Genomic DNA, 15,568 nt, shown 5'->3' with positions numbered 1-15,568 from the left:
AATGTTTTTCAAAGACTTTGGACTCTTTGAGAAGTGACTTCAAGTTGCTTAGGAATGTGACAATATTTAGGGGATGGATTAGGCTAATTAGGAATGGTTAGAAAGTGATTAGAAGGGTCTAGAAGGGGATTTGGGATTGCAAGTGGATTTGATGGGTGAGGGAAAATAAGATTTTAATTAAAATAAAATTAATATTCATTTCATTGATTGTGAATTTGGTGTAATGAATTAATTAAAATAAATTGAATAATTTATTTAATTATTAAGAGAATGATTTGAGGATGATATTAATTAAATATTAATTTAATTAACTAATTGGCTAGTGGGTTTATTAATCAAATAAATAGCAAATATGCATTTAATTAAAATGGACAAATTTATGTGACTACAACACTCAACTCTATAACTTTAATTCTAAACTTAACAACCCTTGATCTAAGTTTAACCCTAGCCTTAATTTTAATCTTATGTCTAGCTTACTTCAAATTCTCTTGTAACTATAACCCTAATTCTAACTTTAACATTAATTTGCACTGTAGCCCTAATACTTAACCTAATTATAACATTAAATACAATCCTAAGCCTATTTTTTTCGTAACTCTATCCTTAATTCTTAATCTAGAACTCTAGCTTTAATTTTAGAAATAGTTTGATCCTCTATTCTAACCTTTGGCTAACCCTTATTTTAAAACTAACTTTTGTTATAAGTCTAATTTTAATCCTAATTATAATTATTAATAATAAATGTAATCATAACATAACCTATAATTGTAATTATTATAAATATTTTTAAACTAGTATACCTATTTTTAGAGAAATATAGGTAAAGTACACCGAAAGATATCATATTTGTTTATTATTCCACTTAAAAAATAATTATATTATTATATTATAATTAATATTAATTTATTATTATTATATTATGATATTGTAATCAACATTATATTATTATTAAGATATTACTATATTTTAATATTTCTATTAAACTCTTCACCAAGCAAAAAAATCTATTAAGACTAATTATTGTTATTATATTATCATATCTTTATATTATTATTATAATATTATGTTGACGAAGTTAACCATTAGTATGATGGAGATAAATAGAATTGATTAATAGTTATAAATAGAATTGATTAATAGTTAAGCTCGGAGTGAGTGGTAGGGAGAAAATAAAAAAAATTAAAATTAAAATCTTAGTTTTTATTCATTTATTTTAATTTAGATTATTTAAAGTTATTTTTATTATTTTTATTTAAGTAATAGTAAAACTAATTGTAATTATGACGGATGACAATTTTAATCACACGGGTTTTTTAACCTAGCATATCTATCAATCCAATTTAATTTTAAGTGATTTTTATATATCATTACTACTTAAAATGTATTAATGTATTAGTACATGTTTGTAATTATTATTAAGTGATTTTTTGTTTATATATATATATATATATATATATATATATAAGATGCATGATTTTTAAGTTTGTAAACGATAGAAATTAATTTTCTCCAATCTAATTGGCTTGAAAAATTTGTATCTTATTATCTGATTTCACAAATCCACTATTGAATGAATTTTTTTAGGCAATTTAAATTTTCTTATGAAATTTATTTTACACATCCACCAAACAAATATTTAACAATTAATTTTGACGTTGTATCTAAATCTTTTAAAGCTTTATATAAATAAATAAACATATATATACAAAATAAAATAAAATAAAACTAATAATATAATTTTAGTTATCCGCATATGCAATAAATTAATAAATAACAACAACATAATAATAAACATATAAAAATTTATACAATAATATTATAATATATTAATAATATAATAATTAAAATACATTATTATAAGAATCCTAATGTTTGTCTATATGAACATCTAAATAAATTTTAACATATTTAATTCAAGGCTAACCTAACACCAACTTTAAACATAACTCTATTTTAACCATAATCCAAACTTAATTTTTGAATTGTATTTATTATATCATGTATTTATTAATAGATAATTAACATATATTAATAATATAATAATTAAAATATAATAATATAAGAATCCTAATTGCTTATTTATAAAAGATAAATTTCATAATAAAATAAAATTATTTTTAAATAATAAAAATAATATATTATCTAGAGTAACAATATATTATTTATTATAGTACAACTTGAGTTGGCCTATACTACGTGGCACTTGTTTTTCATAAGATGGTGCAAGTGTATAATATATTTTTATATAATATGTTAAATTGTGATAAGATTGAATACTTTTAAAGTTTATACAAAATAAAAAATAAAAAATTATTACAATTAAAAGAAGATTTCTAAATTGATATTAAAAAATTAGTCTAGATAACATTGTTACAAATATTCTATAAATTTGAAAATATATATTTATAAAATTATGTGCCGCATGTTTAATAATTTATTTTTAGTTTGAAATTTCTCATCCCTTTGTAATATTAATTCTTATTATTATAGTTGTTTTGAAATTAAATTTAATAATTATTATTATTAATTAATTTTATATATTTAAAAAATGATATATATATATATATATATATATATATATAATCGGTAAAAGGTTGGAGCCAGAATATTTTATTAGATGATATACAAAGTTACATTCTCTGCTCAGTGTGGGCGCCGGTAGGAAAGAGAGGAGAGGAGAAAACCTTCGACCTTGCCCGGGACATTAAGTCTAGTTAGATAATGACTACAACTCAACAGTATTTATGATTACATCATGACCATTTGAATATATCTTTCTGAACTAATCATACACCTGCAGACCCAAATGATTTTCTCTCCCTTATCATATTTTGTGGCAATGGTCTTCCCTTGTGGGCCTACTCCTATCAACATTTTGCCATCACTTTCGTTGATACCTTTCCTCAATTATCTTGACACCCAGACTTTTTGCTATCTCTGTTACCTGCAAGATACTCTCAACATTGCCCTATAGCAAACCACTTCATGAATTGTTAGCCAAAATATGTAAACATACAACTTTTAGATAACATGGCTTGCCTAACATTTTCCACAATTGCTACTACAACCATGGTATCTTTTATATTGAGACAGCACAAAAATCCTTTTAATGTTGACTGCAAGATGAAAGATTACCCAGGTTACATTAGCACTGTGGGAAGTAACCCTACCAAGATCATTAACACAACCTATTAGCTCCTGGCTATCATCTTTTATATAATTCAATCAAACAGAGCATGGACCTAAGAGGAGAGGAAAATCTATCCTCCTAAAAGAGCTTAAATTCATATCACTCCCCACAACAAGTTTCAATCCTATTTTATTTTCATTAACAATTTTTTTTTCCTTCCCACCAGCCTATTTAATTCCTCAGGAAAGATTTTAAAACTACTCCCCCTTATACCAAAACCAAGCATAATCGAAAGCAGGAAAGATAATCATATAAATTGATATTCAAAATTAGCCAGAAATGTTGGCAATTGACACTCATTGGATTCATTTTGTTGTCATTGATGGCAACAAGATTTGATGGAAGTCACAAACTGGCACTAGGAGGCATATATCGGCAGATACTAGCATTGGAAGCATTTAGGCCTACACCGGCACCGACACCGACATCAATACTTCAAGGAAGCCGACAACAAGGAAGATTTATTTAGTAAATCATTTTGTAATTATTGTCGAGGCCAACATTGAATATCTTTTTAAATACATTGTAAGTCGACATAAGGCATATCATGTGTAATAGGTATATAAGTCAATATGCTAGGTCAATTTAATATATGAGGAGATGATGGTATTATGATGGAATAGAGATAGACATATAGCAGAACTATGAGATGCGAAATATATGTATGGAGATCATTTTGTATGCGAACATTATATCATGCAATGATCTATAGATAGCTTGGAAAGCATTCTTGGAGGAGAAGTAATACCGGTAATAGTTCAAATTTGTGAACCGGTACAGAGCAGAACCAGAACCGGAACTCTATCTGGCATAGAAGATGCATTCTTGAGCTCATTTTCAGCAATCACTTTGGCAGAAAGCTTGTAGTTAGTGAGGCTCTTTAGTGATGAGCAGTATGCTCTAGGCAGTGTGCCTTCCTGCAAGTGCAGGCCCCTGTTTTATGTAATATCTTTTCATATGGCCAGTGAACTGATATTGTGGGTCACAAATCCCACCGTGGTTTTTCCTTATTGAGGTTTTCCACATATAAATTTTGTGTGTTATGGTGTTCATTTATGTGGATGGTTTGTTTGCTTCTTGTTATATGCTTATTTGTTTACCGGTACATACATGCATGGTTTAGAAAGTTAACAATTGTTGATTTTGGCAAAACGCTGATGCCCCCCCCCCTCTCTCAGTGTTCTCAGATCCCAACAATTGATATCATAGCTTAGTACCTCGAAAGAAGTTTAACAGCTTGAGGAAGATCCTGAAACCAAAATCTTTGAACATGGCTATGGAGAAGCAACTTGAGATGGCTCTTGAGGATTATGATGTTGAAAGGATGAAGAACTTGAAATTGCAAGAAGAATTGAATTCTGCAAATGATTTCATTCTTATCCTACAAGGAAGGTTATCATCTGCTCAAGCCAAGAGAAGAACTCTTGCAACAACCGGATGATGAGGAGAAGAATGCTCTTAAGGAACAATGTCAAAAACTAAGTCAAGCAAACATGCTCATGAAGAATGAAATGCAAGATCTGACCATGAGGTTATCAAAAGATATTGAGGACAAAAAGAAGAAGGAAGATAATCTTGTTTTATCTCTGAAGAACAAGTTTGATGAATGTGGAAGATTGACTCATGAGAATAATCTGTTGAGGACTAATTTGGCACACTCCCAGAATAATGAACAAGAACCTAAAAGATAAGTAACTACTCTGAGAGATGACCAGACTACTGCCAGTGAGTATAAAGAAAAGTTTAGGATCAATGTTGCATGGTTGGATGACTTACTGAAAAGACAAAGACAGATTGATGATTCTAGAGGACTTGGATTTGTACAAGGTGAAAGCTCTGGTACTGCTAATGAAGATCAGACAACCGGTATGCAGAACTCATCAGAACAGAGGAAGTCGGTAAGGCAATCTAATGCTTATAAATTCAATGGTAGATGTTTTGTTTGCAATAAATTTGGGCATATGGTTAAACAATGTAGAAATAAGGCAAATCAAAACTACAATTCTATTCCCGGTCAATGCACAAACTGCAATAAATATGGTCATAAATCAGAAGATTGTAGAATGAATGTTAAATGTCATGCATATGGAAAGTTTGGACATTTTTCTAATCATTGTAGGTTAAGACATAATAATACTGGATATGTCAAAGCAATTCAGAAGAACATTGCTACATGTTATGCATGCAACAAAATAGGTCATATTGCTAAGTATTGCAGAAGCAAGACTCAACCGGTTAATGATGAGAAAGGAAAGCAGAAGGTAGATGAAATACAACAAGATCACACCAAGAGATGGGTTAGAAAATCTGAAGAACAAAGTGGAGATGGATCTATACCAGCAAATCCACCGGTAGAATAGGGTATTCCTTCACCGGTAGGAAATTTCACCAGTAACTGAGGCATAAGCCTTAGGGGTTGGCAAAGTCACTGCTAAATTTTGCATATTACCCTAGAAGAGATCTAAGGAGATCTGGAGAAATGTGTTCATCATCGATAAAGGTTACCCCGACACATAACTGTGAAACCGACATCCGTAGGGTTACTGGTGAAGCATTAATTATAGAAAGTTAGGGTTTTTATTTGTTGATAAAAGAGGGTACGTGAATTCATTTTCACTCACCGAGCATTCAAGCATTTAGAGCGAAGTTAAGGTGAATTAAGAGCAAGCAAAGCATTGAGAAAGGATTTCGAGCAATTATCTGAAGCACTCAATCGTCCATCGACATTCACTGTCAGGTATTTTTCGACATGGCATTTGGATCATCATCACCTACTTTTATTACAAATCCCACCATTGTCGAAGTCAAGGATAGGTTAAGGTCAGTCTTTAAGGAGATTCCCGAAATTGCCAAGAAGGAAGACTCTGCAAGAGCATTTTCTAGGGTTCTTGATAGAGTAATGTATGTTGAAGATGTGACGACATACATTCACTGCACTCTTGAGGATTTGGCCACCGAAGACATTAAAAGCATGTATCAATCAGTGATACTAAGAGACACCAGAAAGATCAAACCAGAATTCAAGGTAATTGAGGATCTAGGGTTAACCGATATTCTGTACATACCGAAATTCAAGGATGAGGTGATCAGATACATTTCATTTGGTTAGACAGACCCTACATGATCACAAAGGAGGCAATTCAAGTTGTCATCAGCTTACCCAGGGTCCTACAAGAACCTAGTAAGAAAATTTCCAACACAGAGGTCGAAAAACTCACTGGTGCTACATCCGATAGCAGATCAATGAGGATAAGAACAATAATTGACACGGACATAAATTTTGCAAGCATGATCATAGGATATAAGGTAACTCAATCCAACCAATTGAATTCTATTGCAAGTTCATGCATTCATGCCACATATCAGATGCTAAGAAATAATGCGAAGTATGACTTATGTGAATGGATGAGGAGTGAATTGATGCTAAACCTTACTAAGATCAAAGGAACCAAGAAAGGCACCTTTAGATATGGAAACTTAATTGTTTGTTTAATGCTTTACTTTCTGAATGAGCTACCCAGTTTAGGAAAGAAGCAATGGGCTCATGACATACCGTAGGTATGCAGATCAAGATGGCTATCACCGGTCTTGGTACCGGCAGAGATGAGAAACTTTGGGGGTATTTTAAGACTTTTCAAGAAAACATGAGGAAAAGGGAGAGAATTTCAAAGAATATTGTGGAGAAGTATTCCATAGACATATGTTTCATGGTGAAAACTGATGAAACTATCATGGAAGCAGTTGAACCCAGGCAAATCTGGATTACCGAGCTTGGATATGAGGTAGATGATAGCATTTTTGAGCTTTATGCAAAGATGTTGTTAGATGCCCCATTAGATGATAAGACATAACACTTTGGTACAGTAGGAGAGAAGGCTCTTGAAGTAAAAACAAGTTTTAATAGGAAGAGAAGAGAGAAGAAAATAGAGAAGATCTTTGCATATGTACAAGATGTGTTGCATAAGGTAGACACTCAGCTGGGCTCTAAATCTAAATAGGCAGTCAAACCGGCAGAGGTTGCTACTAAAGAAGTGAAGAAGCCACAACTTCACATTTACCCTATCACTTCTAATTCTGATCCTGAGGATAGTGAACCTCTGACTTTCAGAAGGGTGCAAAGGAAGAATGTGGTAAAACCACCGGTAGAGCAACAGAAGGCAAAACCTAGGAGGAGACTTGTTAGAAAGGCAGCTCAACCTACTGCACCTCCGCCACTGGTAAGGAAGCCTACGCAAAAGAGGAAACCAGTCACACCGACAACCACAAGCAAAAAGCAAAAGGGTGATGATATTGAAACTGGTAAGACAACAATGACCTGTGCTGAAATTATTGATGAAGTTACAAAAGATGGAATATTAAAGAATATATCAAAGTATTATGAAGATTTTGAAGAAAATGAGAAAAATGAGTTAGAAGAGGCTATTTTACTGTATATAGACATCTATAAGAAAGACTTAGTTGAAATTTTGAAGGAGATACCTTTATCCCTGTATAATAAACTTGAGGCTAGAAGACTTGATGATATCAAGAGGGATAGGGAAATCAAGGAAGTTGCACTTTTGGAACAATGTGGTACTATAAAAAATGAAGAGATGAAAAGATGTATAGATAATGCTAATAGGACAATTTTCAGTAGTAAAAACCGGCAGATAAGCCTTATGATGGGAAGAGTAAATGAGGTAATAAATGAGACAAGTAAGGGATGGACAAAATTCTTTATGAAAAACCCAGACTTTCTCACATCACAAGAAGAATTTGCAAAGGCAACATCCCCCACCATTCCTGACAAATCAAAAGGAAAGGGTATTTTGGGTAGTTCAACTCCAGTTTTGACACAACCACAACCGACAGTTAAAAAGAGTGTACAGTTTGTATCGACACAGACCAATTTTAAGCAAGAGAATGTACAGGGTATTGGAAACATTATGGATGACACTCCACCGGCAATAACAAATACTGTACCAAGTGGCGAAGCCACCGATGCAATAGAGGTTGAGATGGACAAGGTAAAATCAATTGAGTCCATACCAGCAGGTAAAACTGATTCCCCGACAAGAGTTTTGGCAATTGACACTTCTCAGGTTGAGAAGAAATTAGTCTCTGAGTTAAGTCCAACAGAATTAAAGATGGTGGCCACTCAGAAATTGCTAAAGGAAGGAACTGTAGACAAAGGGTTAATTGATCAATCGGTCTTTGTACTACACAAAATAATGTCAGACTGCTAGATTGGGGATGGAGCAAGCCCTTCCGATAAGCTCAAGACTTTAATAGAGCACATATCAAATAACTGTCAATCTTTGAGACAAATTGCAGACCGACAGGCTTTGGATAGTTTCTTAGCAGCTAAAAGAGTAGCTTTTGAAAAACTCATAGGAACTAGGAAGAAGAAAATAGAAGACAAGCTTATTCCCATTGAAATTTTCTTAAAACAATGTACTAATATTTACAGAGTATGTTGTGATTTGGGAAATCTTACAACCAATGTAGATAGCAGATTGAAAGAGTTATATGACAAAATGGCTAATATTGCTAACTCTTTTGATGGACTGGCTGCACTAACTACATCTATTGATGGACAAATTTTGTCCTTGGAGAACCAAGTTTTTCTTTTGAGAAGGAGAAAGATAAAATAATAAGGGAGAAAGAAATTTAAGAGGATTGGTAAGCCCTAGACTTGATTCATTGGGTGTTCACAAGAAAGAATGCATGGATATGCTAGAAAAACCCACACCGGTAGATACCTAGGAGAAGGAATCATTTGCCCACCTACTTAGTGGACTTGCATCGGTATCTGATACTTTCAAATCAGGTTGGGACACATATCTTCAGTTGCTACAAAAGGCATAACCAGAAATCCTGAAGATGACTAAGATCGAGTGAAACTAATAGTATTCTTTTATTCTTTCACTGGTATTTGACATTAATGTCAAAGGGGGAGTTTGTACATATGTGAAAAATATCAAGAAAATATTATCAGATGGAGTATATGGAGTGTGTTGCTTAGGGGGAGCACACCCGCAGGAAATCCATTTATCACATGAGTGTTGCCATTAATGCCAAAGGGGGAGATTGTTGGCAATTGACACTCATTGGATTCACTTTGTTGTCATTGATGGAAACAAGATTTGATGGAAGTCACAAACCAACACTAGGAGGCAAGTCGACACCGGCACCACCACCGACATCAAGGAAGATTTATTTAGTAAATCATTTTGTAATTATTGTCGAGGCTGATATTGAATATCTTTTTAAATACATTGTAAGCCGACATAAGGCATATCATGTGTAATAGGTATATAAGTCAATCTGCTAGATCAATTTAATATATGAGGAGATAATGGTATTATGATGGAATAGAGATAGACATATAGCATAACTATGAGATGCGAAATATATGTATGGAGATCATTTTGTATGTGAAAATTATATCATGCAATGATCTATAGATAGCTTGGAAAGCATTCTTGGAGGAGAAGTAATACCGGTAATAGTTCAAATTTGTGAACCGATACAGAGCAGAACCAAAACCAAAACTCTATCTGGCATAGCAGATGCATTCTTGATTTCATTTTCAGTAATCACTTTGGTAGAAAGCTTGTAGTCAGTGAGGCTCTTTAGTGATGAGCAATATGCTCTAGGTAGTGTGCCTTCCTGCAAGTGCAGGCCCCTGTTTTATGTAATATCTTTTCATATGGCTAGTGAACTGATATTGTGGGTCACAAATCCCATCGTGGTTTTTCCTCATTGAGGTTTTCCACGTTTAAATTTTGTGTGTTATGGTGTTCATTTATGTGGATGGTTTATTTGCTTCTTGTTATATGCTTATTTGTTTACCGATACGTACATGCATGGTTTAGAAAGTTAACAATTGTTGATTCCAGCAGAACACTGATTCACCCCCCTCTTGATGTTCTCAGATTCCAACAAGAAATTCATTGTGAGATATGTCTGATAGTTTTTTTTTATTAAAATGAGTCTCAATCCCCGACCTTTCAAACCAATCTTAGAGAATTAATAAAAGTAGTGGGCAACCCCGTCTAACTCTGCCTATATATGTGTGTGTGTGTATGTGTGTGTGTGTGTGTGTGTGTGTGTGTGTGTGTGTGTGTGTGTGTGTGTGTGTGTGTGTGTGTGTGTGTGTGTGTGTGTGTGTGTTATGCATATATAAAAGGAAGGAGCTATGGCTCACCGCAAAAAGTCATAATTTGAAAATAACTGTAGGGAGCTATGTTTTCACAAAATTATCCTCTTAACCCACAAGCGAGACATATTAAATCATGCAAAATTTTTGAAGATGCAACCAATTCAGAGCATACAGTGAAATAAAGAAAACCACCGAGATAGAGACAAAAATAACATATCTAAGCTAGATAAAGTATTAACCTAAACACCCAAATGTCTGTATAAATTATGTCGAAACTAAAAGTTTAAACAGTTTTAAGTATCACGGTAAACCATTCAAAACCACGAGTAATGATAAAGTAAACCAAAAAGAAGCACAAAACTATCATGCCATTAGGGATCACTTCTTAGGACTTGGGAGAGGCCCGACCCCTTCTCAACCGGTCCTTACTTTCTGCCATCCCTGAGCTAGCAAGGAGATCATTTGGGCTAGAGGCAGGGCCGGAAGGGATCTCCATATCATCAGGAACAAATTCAATATTTTTTGGCTCGATATAGTTGGCCAGCCACCTATTACACGACAGTTTTCTGACATGCAAAAGCCACATAAGAAAGGAAAAATTCCTCTGCCTTATCGGATTGTAGGCCGCAAAGGCAACCTCATCTTCAATTTCCAAGATTGGAAATCTAGGCATCGAGTTATTTTTCCATGTGAGCTTGTCATGGTTGTGGGGCTTGGGAATAGTTAACTCCTCGTCCACGTTGAAGACCACCCTCTCCAATTCACCCAACAGTTCCTTCTTAAAGACGCTTCTGCATAATTTCACCACCACCTCCTTGTCCCTCTCATAGTGCAAGGCCACCGCTAAGAACATTTCCACTATATCAGAATTGGCCCTAGTGCGGTCCTCATTATTAATATACTCCTCCCCTAGTATTTTCTTGACCGCTCGAATAACTGGGACATTTGGGAAGACCAGAATGCCTTTCAGTCTGTCTTCTTTGATGTCCCCTGTAAATGTCATTTTACACTTAAGCCCTACAAGCCTTAGCATAGTATCCATAATGAGCTTAAATTTCTCAGATAACCAACTGCTTTACAAGATGAACCATTACTTATATTAATTGTGTTTTGAAAGGCGTCGTAAAATACAAATCAGCTATCTCGGTAAAGGACCAATTTGATCACTTAAGAGTGTTAGAGGACCAGGAATGAAGAGTCGCGATGCAGAGAAAGTGGAGACAAACGATCTCCAAGATTGAGGTAATTAATACCGCTATCGTTAGTTGAGCGAGCTACTTAGTTATAGCTAGCCTGACAATATAAATATGCCTATAAGCATTTAACTCTTCCTACAAGTTTTCATACATATATATATATATAACCATATATATAATTATATGTATATATATACACCCATCAATTATGCATATATATATATATACATATCCATATATGTGTGTGTGTGTGCATATACAAATAATTCACCGTATTTATCCCCGAATACGACAAATATCCACAATCAGAAAATAAAGAAGAGGACCATGCTCTAATATCCAGCTTATCCCTGTTCATACAGAAAATTGAGACTAAGCAGAGATCTTCGAGATGGATTTGGTATGGTCATCTAGAAAACAAAGAATTTTCCTCTACTATCTGAAGCCTAGCCCTTACCATCTGACAATAACATACCAACCTTCATTCTGAAGGGGGTAGCATGGTTTGTAGGAAGAATCCTTGGAGAGATACCAAGTCCTAACTCTTGGAGATCATAAATCCTAAGAAATCTAAACCTTACATCAGGCTCTTAGGATAAAATAAAGGGCCCTATCTTAACTTAGAAATCGCCCATCAGCCCCTGCATTGGCTAATTCATCTACCCTAGAGTTACCTTCTCTATAGATATGATTGAAGGTTATTTTCTTCAATATCTTAAGAAGGCTTAGAGCCCTTGATAAAGCCGCATTTAGCTTTCAAACTGGAAGAAAACCTTTTCTAAGGCCATTGATAATAATAACCGAGTCCCCTTCTATTGCAAGCTTACTAATACCCATGTTTTGACATAAGAGGAGGCCTTCAACTAAAGCTAATTTTTTTGCTTTATTATTGGATGCAATACCTATAGGCTTGGCCAACTTGGCTAATTCCCTACCAGCATCATCATGTAGACAACGTCCTATCCTTGCAGGACCCGGATTCCCACAAGAAGCTCCATCGAAATTAAGCTTAGCCCACCCTTTTTTTTGGACCTGCCATTTGCAAGCTTCTCTTGACTCCTTTTTATTGGAGTTGCTCACTCTTACAAAGGGAGGAATCTTCAAACCTGATCATCTGCCTCTCATTTTCTCATCCCAGTATGTCATCTCAGAAAGTTTACTAGGAAATTTAGATTTCCTGCTATTAAGAGTTTCTACTACTAAGGCCTCAATTTTATTCACTAGTTGGAGCCATTCCATTTTCTTTTCCTTAAAGAGTCTCCCATTGTGTTCCTTCCAAAGTTCCCAAATTACCAAAGAAGGGGCCAATTTCCATAGACCTCCAAAGAGGGAACGTTGATGAAGAATGGGCCATGCTTGAAACATACCTAGAATGGAATTAGGGAAAGCTGAGCTCCATCCTAATTTGTTACATAACCACAACCAACATTTGGAGGCATAATTGCAATTTAGGAGGATATGATCCTTATCTTCTTCTGCCTTTTCACATAAAGGGCATCTATTGGGACCCTCAAAGCCCATTTTCCTGAATCTATCCGTGGTAAGAATCTTATTTTGGAGAGCAAACCACAAGAACATCCCTACCTTTGGCAAACACATCTTGTCCCAACACAAGACTGAGGGGACATAAGTGTGTAAGGAGAGTTGTTGACTAAGAAGGAGACTATAACCATCTTTAGAGGTGTATTCTCTTGATTTCGATCCATCCCAAACAAGAGTATCTAACCCCAAGTTGAAGGAGACCATTCTATTCTTAAGGATGTCTTGAAGCTCCCGTTTCTCCATTTCTGGGATATTCACATGATCTAGAGATTTCCACTCCCAACCCTTAGCTAGGTCCTTGTCAATTGGCGCTATGTAGTCCCTGACATGCCTACCCCATGTGGATTCTAGCACTGCTCTAGAAGTCTCTAGATTAGCACTCTTATGTAGTGCCTTGAATCCTCCCCAAGAATCTGTCCAAAAAAGGGCTTCCTCACCATTACCCAAGTTCCAAGATAATTTATCTAATATTATTTTCCTGCAATCCAGCATAAAGTTCCAAATGCGAGATCCTTTTGGAGGAGAAATTTCCCTAAAGAGGCTAGTATGGTCCCTACCACTAATATATTTGTGGAATAAGATCTTAGCCCACTTGAGGTGGAGGGATCTAAACATTCTCAAGACTAATTTTGCCCCTAACGTTCTACTCTGGTCCTTAATATTCTTAATCCCTATACCACCTTCTGACTTTGGCCTGCAAATGTTATCCCAAGCCATGAGGGAGATATTTCTCTTATCCCCAGTACCCTGCCAGAAAAAAGACCTTAGATGTTTACTCAATTCTTCCTTTTTGACTGTGGAAGGTTAATACATGATAACTGATAGATTGGCATTGATGCCAAAACCAATTTAACCATAGTCGCTCTGCCTGCAGGGGATAACCACTTACCTTTCCAAGTTGCTACCTTCTTCTTAATCTTATCTATCACTGAATTCCACAATTTTGAAGATCCATTGCCCTTATCTAAGGGCAAACCTAGATATTTGTAGGGGAACCTACCCATATTAAAATTCAAAACTTTGCAGATGTCTTTTTGTAAGCATTCCTTAGTGTTAAAAAAGAAGACTTCAGATTTAGTCGGGTTAATTTCTTATCTTGAAACCTTAGAGTAAGAATCTAGGATCTGCTTATAAGCTATCGCTTCTCCTATATCACTGAGCCCATATAGCATAGTATCATCCATAAATTGTTGGTGCATAGTAGGATCTAAGTTGCTAGTAATTCTAATTCCTGATATCTGACTACTTTCCCTGGCTCTAGAAATAGCTCTACCCAGTGATTCTGCCATGATGATGAAAAGGGAAGGGGATAAAGGATATCCCTATCTTAGACCCCAGGAAGAACTATTAAAGCCTTCTGGAGTACCATTAACTAACACTAAGAATTTAGGTGTCAAAATGCATTCAAATATCAAGTTAATCCATGAAGAGGGGAACCCAAAGGCTTCTAGGCATTTGTACAAGAATCTCCAGTCCACCTTGTCGTAGGCTTTTCTAATGTCTAGTTTTAAGAGCATGCTAGGGGTTCCATTCTTCTGGACAAAATGTATGGCTTCCTGTGCTATAATAACTCCATCATAAATAGACCTTCCGGGAACAAAACCCATTTATTCCTCACTAATCAGAAGAGGAAGGAGTTTCTGAAGCCTATTAGCTAAGGTCTTAGTAAAAAGTTTATAGATGGTGTTACACAGTGCAATTAATCTAAACTCATCAAAATATTCAGGCTTTTCCTTCTTCGGGATGAGGGTCAAGAAAGTATTATTGATTTTTTTGAGAATATTACCTGAATTCCTCATGCCCTCAAGAGCACCCATCACCTCCTCCCCTATGAAGGGCCAACACTTCTGAAAAAAATAGTTGGAAAGCCATCAAGAGCAGGGGATTTATCTAGATTCATCTGCATTAGAGCTGCTTCTACTTCTGATAAAGAGAATTTTGCAGTCAAACCATAAGTTTTTTCCTTAGTAATTTGGGTATAAATTTTAGAAACTTGTCTTGGTCTGAGCAATGAGGACTCAAATCTATGTTGAGAATTTTGGAAAAAAAATCTACTGCCTCCCTGGAGATGAGCTTAGGATCTACCACCTCAGAACCATTACTGATCTTAATCTTAGAGATTTTGTTAATGACTCTCCTAAGTTTGACACTATTGTGAAAGAATTTAGTGTTCTTATCCCCCTCATCCAACCATGTTTCCCTGGATTTTTGTTTCCAAAAGACCTCCTCTTTTGCAAGAATATTTTCTTTTTCAAGAAGAAGTTTCTTTTCTTTGAGAAACAAAGGTTCATCCATCCCTTTCAACATGGCATCTTTGTTTACTTCCACTAACTCTGCTTCCACCTATGCCTTCTTGTCAAATATATTCCCAAAGTGTTCCCTATTCCATAGTATGAGCTTCTGCTTAATTATCTTAAGCTTATTGACTACCTTAAAGATCTTGGACCCAGAGACCTCTACCTCCTTCCACCATTCCTCTAAAAGCCTAATATT

This window comes from Cryptomeria japonica, chromosome 10 (assembly GCF_030272615.1).
Source record: "Cryptomeria japonica chromosome 10, Sugi_1.0, whole genome shotgun sequence".
Taxonomy (NCBI): domain Eukaryota; kingdom Viridiplantae; phylum Streptophyta; class Pinopsida; order Cupressales; family Cupressaceae; genus Cryptomeria; species Cryptomeria japonica.
The sequence above is the reverse complement of the archived record's forward strand: the minus strand, read 5'-3'. Positions refer to the sequence as shown.